We start from the raw sequence: 6529 nt of genomic DNA, 5'->3' as shown, positions 1-6529 counted from the left end.
ATAATGATCTTGTTTTAATAGGGATTAATACCCATCACTCATTCCATTACCTTCTATCCTACGTCAGGCACTGTGTTAGGCACACAGTTATTTTTGCTAACTCTGGACAGATTAAGACTGGACTGTGTCTAATGGCCACAGATTCAACTCAGTAGGCTCCCAGTGAATATCTGCTATATACAGTGCTCTTTTTTAATTCCAATATTTGAAACAAAGATCAAGGGGATTTGTATTTTTGTCATTAAAGAAAGCATAACACAGAGTTAGATAAACACAGATGATGAGGAAGGGCAAAAAGTGTATGGAATTCAGAGGAGATCAGGAAAGTTTATTTTTAATAGGCACATAGGCTGGACACTTCTCAGGCAGTTCCAAGCACAATTATGATGATGGCAAGAAGGCTGTACCATTCCCAGCACTGTGTCTTTGTAGGTTAAAATCCAATAGGACAGGTGGTTGAAGCCAGATAAGGAAGAACCTTGATTTTCATGCTAAGAGTATGAACTTTATTCTACAAGGGGTGATGAGAAAAAGGTAAAAAGAAAATATTTGGTTTGCTTTACTCTTTGTTGTTTTTGTTCCTACAGGTGAATGGCATAATCTATCCTTATGGATCTCCCAACTAAATTGCCAAATATCGGAAGAGAATATATGTGTGTAGCATCTCAAGATCGCCAACAGAGGACACATTTGTGATCTATGAACTATGGGGTAAAGGCGGCAAGGCAGACTCGGGATGGGGGCAGGGAACTTACATGTAACCTGCTTTACTGTTGGAAGACAGGACCTCAGGGAGGTGCTACCAACAGCAAAGCTCAGGCAGGAAGAGGAGGTTTCTTTGTGAGCGTGGGGTGGCCGCAGAGGCCGCAGAGCCTGCTTCAGGGGGTCGCAGAGGATGGCTTATGAATGTGCTGGTGTGCTTGTTAAAAGTGGATTCTGTAATCCTCGCCAGGAACAGATCTCCTTGGAGCAATTCCCCATGGCCTCTAAGAAATAAAGGTCAAAGTTTCTATCATAGAGTTCTCAAAAGAAATAGCAAATCAAGCTGAAAAAGACTCTGAGAAAACATCTTGTGATTCTTGCAAACATTTGTTGACTCTCTCCCGGTTCTAAAATCTGGAAATACAAGCTTCAGGGAAAACACAAGTTCCCTGCCAGGCTGGACCCTATAGGGTAGAAACTGTAAAATCGTGGACTCCCCTTAAGAAATGAATATGGAAATAATGAATAAAAGTTTAAACTTGAAAGTAAATCTTTACCTTAGAAAAGAATCGTAACAACTGACAATGCTAATCTGCTGACAAGGCTGAAATGCTGACATATATTTCACAAAGACCAGAAAAACATGATTTTCTTTATAACCAACATATTGTACCTCTACATTGTTGTCTACATTTTACCTGTATCCTTTGATATTTTCATATGGTGATGTGTCTATACTATTTTCTATAGAGAGATTCAGAAATAAAGTTATTTTCCCCCTCTGGTGCTGTTTTTTTTTTCCTTAATTGACGCTTCAAAAATTTCCCATTATTCTCCCCAATTCATTATTGAAAATTAGTAGGTAAATATTTAGCATTGATATCATTGTGGGAAAACTAGTATCAAATTTCTTTAATATGTGAGCATTCGGATTTCAGAGAACTTCAGGTCTTCTCATGCAAAATGTAATTTAAATATTCCTTGTGTTGACAATACTCATGAACCAGTTTGTGATCAACATTGGATTGGCATAGTAGGACTTTCATGCTAACTTGTTAATGTCTATAGTTTATGCCAAATCAGCAAGAAGTGAGTGAGAACACGCAAAGACTCAGTTGGACAGAGTGGTTTGGACCACTGAAAATGGTGGGAAAAGGCAGTCAAATAGTCCTTTCTTTTCTTTTTTTAAAGGTGGCTCCACATCCAGCATGGGGCCTGATGCAGAGTCTGAACTCACAACCCTAAGATCAAGACCTGAGCTGAGATGGAGCATCAGATGCTTAACTGACTGAGCCACCCAAGCATCCTAGTCGTCTAATACAACCAAGGATTTAGTTCAGATAGAGTACAGCGAGCGAGCCAGACAACAGTGGGTACTGAGACTAGAACTATGTTTGCAGCAAAGAAGGCTGGTCTGGAATGAGTGTTAAATACTGACAAGTGGTCAGATTTGTATTATCATACTTCTAAATTTTAGAAAAAGATACCTGCTGATTTATCACTGAATTTACAAAAAAGTGATGGCTCTACATGTTAAGACCATTAGTATGAGAAGATACCTATCCACCTGAATCATAGCTCTGCCCCCCTACTGACCTGTGGAATCTTTTTAATGACAACTAGTCACAGAAGGGAGGACACACCACAAAAATACACCTCACCAAACTTTACCAAATATAGACCTATTTAAAATTCCCTTTAGCTACATGCAGAAAGGCTCACACCACTGGAGAAGAAGCAAAGTGTAATGAAGGAAGGTTCAGACTAAAAAGAGACAGCAGTCTTGATCAATTATGTAATGCAGTACTTTCCCTTTGAAAATTGTGAAAAAAAGAAGAAAGAAAACACACATAACCATGTGATCACAATGCTAATGCAAGTCCCACAGTCCTAAAGCTTAAACTTCATTTGCCTCCTGGTACATCTGCCTCTGTTCCCTGTGGTTTCCATGGAGCTCACATTAGAGTTCAGGGAGACAGACAATAAACACATGAACAAAATAGTAAACAGACAATTTCATATAGTTACTCTGCAATGAAGAAAAGTAAAATAGGATGTGTGATAAAGAGTTACTGTAGGCAGGGAAGAAGCAACCCTTTGAGCGAGGGGTCAGAGGAGACCCAGTTGAGGAAACCAGGTTTGAGCTGAGATGGGCACCAGGAGAAATCAAAATCTCCAAATCAGCAGACCCTGGGACCGTGATGCTTGGAAAGAGGAATGACTAGTCCAAGCTCCCCCAGCAAATCAGGGACAGAGTTAGGAATGTCGCCAAGACATCCTGGACCACATTAATGTCCCTTGCACCCACTCAAGGACTCCACATAAACTTTCCCTATAGATACTCTCTCTCAACATAAACTGACAGTGCTTACTGCCTTCACTCAGCTCCTGGTAAAGACATTCACTTATTCATTTATCTATTTATTTATTAGATTTTTTTTATTCATTTATTTAACAGACAGAGACCGCAAGTAGGCAGAGATGCAGGCAGAGAGAGAGAAGAGGAAGCAGGCTCCCTGGCGAGCAGAGAGCCTGATGCGGGGCTTGATCTGAGGACCCTGAGACCATGACCCAAGCCAAAGGCAGAGACTTTAACCCACTGAGCCACCCAGGCGCCCCTCACATATTTGTTTTTAAAATCACCAAAACCCCAAAGCCAAGTACTCAATTCAGTAGTCACACTGTGATTTCACAGTTTTAAAATAATCACAATGATTAGAATAACTCATTTCAGGGCCATAAAATCATTAAGGAAAAAAAAATAAAACTATAAAAACTCAGAGATCAATCAAGCAAGTATTCTTTAGATTATTTTAATTACATGTCTGTGTCAGATTACATCAATCAAATAGTCAATCAAACAATAAAAAATACATACAAACATAGAGATGTATGTGTGGGTGTGTATATATACATATGTATATATATGTGTATGTATATGTGTATGTGTGTATATATGTGTATATGTATATATATACATACACACACACATATATAAAGAGAGGGAGGGGGTACCTGAGCAGCTCATTGGGTTGGGCCTCTGCCTTCTGCTCAGGTCATGATCTCAGGGTCCTGGGATCGAGCCCCGCATCGGGCTCTCTGGTCAGCAGGGAGCCTGCTTTGCTCTCTCTCTCTGCCTGCCTCTCTGCCTACTTGTGATCTCTGTCTGTCAAATAAATAAAATCTTTAAAAAAAAAAAAAAAAAGAAAGAGAGGGAGGGAGGAAGGATTCATGTGTAACATAGGCTTATTTATTTATTTATTTGCTATTTATATTATGTGTGTTACAAAAAATCATACAAGACATACAAATTTTAAAAGATGCCCCAGAAATTAATGAAAGTAAAGTTCCTTTATACCTTCTACCCTTATTTATCAGTAGATCACTGTGTATGCACTTTAGGAAAGATCTGTCTCTCTTTGGAGACTTCTGATCTAGTAGTCTATCACTTCCAGTTTAAGCACAAGAAAATGGGGCCAGAGAAGAGAAATGAGAAAATAATATTGATGACCCAATGTAAAAAGTACACTACAGTACCTTATAACAAACTCAGCGTCCTATCTAAAGTCTTTTAAACCATCCCTGCTATTTGCTCAAATTAGAATTTTTCCCATGCTTTCATTTAGTCTTTGCAAGGCCTCTCCTTACTCCCTAGGGGTTTCTTGCTTTGCCCGTGGTCTCCTCTCAACAGTGCGCAATTCAGGATCAGCAAACCTCTGTCACCAAACCCCAGCAAAGAGTAAACTCCCTCAAGTCCATAAGCTCAACCTGAACTCCATCCGTTTTCCTCAAGGATTCCCAGAACAGACACAGGCTCCCAGCCTGCTTAGGAATGCGGCACTGCACTTCTCAATAGCATTTTATGACACATTTCTCAAATCAAATTTAAAAGCATAACTGAGTGGAATTAAATTAATGCCGTCTGGTAATGTCAGCAGCACCAGAGCTGCAACAGGCTGGCTTAACTCTTAAACCTTCTAGAGCTCCCTGATACATATTCAATCTCTAGTGTTATTGAGAGAATCTGTGCACACCGTGTGTGTGTGTGTGTGTGTGTGTGTGTGCGCGCGCGCGCACACGTGCGCGCGTGCGTGTGTGTACCTGTGCGCCTGTCTGGTGGGGTAGAGGCTGGAACGTAGTGCCTGAGTGGTCTTCAAGAGCATAAAAGGAGTTACAGAGACTTAATGATCACACAGGCCCCATGACCTTGCTGTTTTTGAGTTGACAATTGCACTTCCCTTCCTGTTCCACAGAGAATGTTTAACTTCATCATATCATTTGATCATGATAATCACCGTGGGAGGAAACCATTCATGTTTTTATCTCCTTCCTTTATTATGTCTTTCTTGAACCCAAGTGCTGGGACTCCAAATTCAGCATTCTTTCCACTCATTAAGTTTAATAATAATGACAACATTATGTGTCTTTTCAAGGTTCCCGTAACCTCTTTGTTGCTAAAGCCAATATTCCATTTGTCATTTTCATCTTAATTGACTCAATAGCATCATTTTACTTACTTATCACTTCCCTGTTGTTGGAACATGTTTTCTCCAATTAATTTCAAGATACATGCCCTTTAATTTTCTTTGTATATCACCAAACACTCTCAGTGTCTTTTTCTGGGGACTCTTTCTCTTTCCTAAGTGTTAGATGTTCTAGGGCTCCTTTTTCCCTCTGGCTAAACTACCCCGCTAGTGATCTTATTCAGCCCATGGTTTGATTTGTTTTTTGTTTGTTTGTTTGTTTTGTTTGAATTAAGCTATACCCTAACATGGGGCTTGAACCCATGACCCTCAGATCCAGGGTTGCATGCTCTACCAAAGTAGGTAGCTACGTCCATGGTTTTAAATGCCACTTACTACAATCGTTTTTGGATCTACATCTTCAGCCAAGCTGTCTCGCTTGAGCTCCAGTGACTGTATCCAACACCAGGTATCTCCTCTTGCATGTCTTACAAGCCTATCAAATATCACCGATGTCCCATTCTTGACCCCTGCAGACCTGCTCCCACAGTCTGACTCATGTCTGTAAATACAAACTCATTCTATCTTATTTATTCATTTATTAATTTACTCATTTATTAGTCTTCTAAAATTTGACAGACTGTATATTTAGAAGTCAACAATGAAGGTAAAAATCCCTGCCTACATGGGGCTGCTAACAAAGAAGGGGAAGACATATGTTGGTTGGCAGACTGGCCCACTTCCATGGAGAACAGGGAGAAATCAAAGACAGAGGTCGACCACTCCCAGTTAGTAGGCGGCGGAGGCGATAAGCAAGGGAAGTTACTTACAAGGGTGTCCTGGGTGGCTGCAAGACATGTAGGTTTCTGTATCCACCTGTCAAAATATTAAAAATGTCTGTAGAAACCTGCAGTTGATTCAGTCATACATACTGTTTGGATGGTCTCAATGACACCTTCCTCTCCAGGCTATGCTCCTGGAACAGCTCCCGTCATGGCAACCTTAGGAAGAGCATACTTCCTGGGATGGGAGGTGGCAGACAAGGAAGGAGTCCAATTGCCTGGGTCCAGCTGTGGTCCAGCTGTGGGCCAACCAGCGGTCACATCATCTTGCTCCCTTACCTTCAACAACAGACATTAACTAAATAAATCAATGTACAGTACACGGCATATTATGTCAGGGTGAAGTGTGTTCTCAGGACGATAAAACACTCCAGACAGGGAGAAATGAAGTAATTGTCCAAGTCTGCACCAGCAGCAAGGGGTAGAAACAACATCCCATTTTGAATCTGACCTCACACGGCATGCTGGCAATCACACACTCTATCCCGCCAGCAAGAACGTCGGATCTTCTTTAGGGTACCT

General features: G+C 40.8%; 1 long non-coding RNA gene across 1 annotated transcript; it reads right to left on the bottom strand.

Annotated features, from left to right (window-relative positions):
• Positions 1-319: 319 nt before the first annotated feature.
• Positions 320-6174, bottom strand: LOC101690920. Its single transcript, XR_200911.3, has 3 exons — positions 5996-6174; positions 756-986; positions 320-511 (listed from the first exon to the last, which is right to left on the bottom strand). It is a non-coding gene; the product is annotated as an uncharacterized LOC101690920 (long non-coding RNA).
• Positions 6175-6529: the final 355 nt, after the last annotated feature.

The sequence above is a fragment of the Mustela putorius genome, unplaced genomic scaffold (genome assembly GCF_011764305.1).
Source record: "Mustela putorius furo isolate JIRA1106 unplaced genomic scaffold, ASM1176430v1.1 tig00000596_pilon_pilon_pilon, whole genome shotgun sequence".
NCBI classification, from domain to species: Eukaryota; Metazoa; Chordata; class Mammalia; order Carnivora; family Mustelidae; genus Mustela; species Mustela putorius.
The sequence above is the reverse complement of the archived record's forward strand: the minus strand, read 5'-3'. Positions and strand labels throughout refer to the sequence as shown.